This window comes from Mobula hypostoma, chromosome 22 (assembly GCF_963921235.1).
Source record: "Mobula hypostoma chromosome 22, sMobHyp1.1, whole genome shotgun sequence".
In the NCBI taxonomy this organism is placed as follows: Eukaryota; Metazoa; Chordata; class Chondrichthyes; order Myliobatiformes; family Myliobatidae; genus Mobula; species Mobula hypostoma.
Window position 1 is genome coordinate 39068180 of NC_086118.1, and position 1342 is coordinate 39069521.

Sequence of the window (1342 nt, forward strand, 5' to 3'; positions counted from 1 at the left end):
TAACCCAAAGTTTAAAAACCCTCAAAATGATATTAGAATCACACACACAACCATTTATAAGCACCAGCAGAAATGAAATAGTACTTTTTTAATATGTCTCCTTGTTTTTTCAGAATGGCAGGCAGTGACTAGTGGGGTACCACAAGGCTTGGTGCTGGGACCGCAGCTATTTACAATGTACGTTAATGATTTAGATGAAGGGATTAAAAGTAACATTAGCAAATTTGCAGATGACACAAAGCTGGGTGGCAGTGTGAAATGTGAGGAGGATGTTATGAGAATGCAGGGTGACTTGGACAGGTTGGGTGAGTGGGCAGATGCCTGGCAGATGCAGTTTAATGTGGATAAATGTGAGGTTATCCACTTTGGTGGCAAGAACAGGAAGCCAAATTACTATCTGAATGGTGTCAAGTTAGGAAAAGGGGAAGTACAACGATATCTAGGTGTCCTTGTTCATCAGTCACTGAAAGTAAGCATGCTGGTACAGCAGGCAGTGAAGAAAGCTAATGGCATGTTGGCCTTCATAACAAGGGGAGTTGAGTACAAGAGCAAAGAGGTCCTTCTGCAGTTGTATAGGGCCCTGGTGAGACCACACCTGGAATATTGTGTACAGTTTTGGTCTCCAAATTTGAGGAAGGACATTCTAGCTATTGAGGGAGTGCAACGTAGGTTCACGAGGTTAATTCCCGGGATGGAGGGACTGTCATATATTGAAAGATTGGAGTGACTGGGCTTGTATACACTGGAATTTAGAAGGATGAGAGGGGATCTGATTGAAACATATAAGATTATTAAGGGATTGGACACGCTACAGGCAGGAAACATGTTTCCGATGTTGGGGGAGTCCAGAACCATACACCACAGTTTAAGAATAAGGGGTAGACCATTTAGAAAGGAGTTGAGGAAAAACTGTTTTCTCCCAGAGAGTTGTGGTTCTGTGGAATGCTCTGCCTCAGAAGGCAGTGGAGGCCAATTCTCTGGATTCTTTTAAGAAAGAGTTACATAGAGTTCTTAAAGCTAGCAGAGTCAAGGGATATGGGGAGAAGGCAGGAAAAGGGTACTGATTGTGGATGATCAGTCATGATCACAGTGAATGGTGATGCAGGCTTGAAGGGCTGAATGGCCTACTCCTGCACCTATTGTCTATTGTCTACTGTCTATTGTTTCTGTGCACCTGAGAAAATTAACTTGATTAAGAGCCTGCCCTATTAGTAGAGTCGTTAAGTACATGGGTAGGGCTGATTCAAACCAATTAGAGTATCAAAAATTAGATTGCACGCATAGCTTGTAGTACAGTCTTCTTGTGATTTAAATTCCCCAAATTTTGGCAAGGATTCTTCAG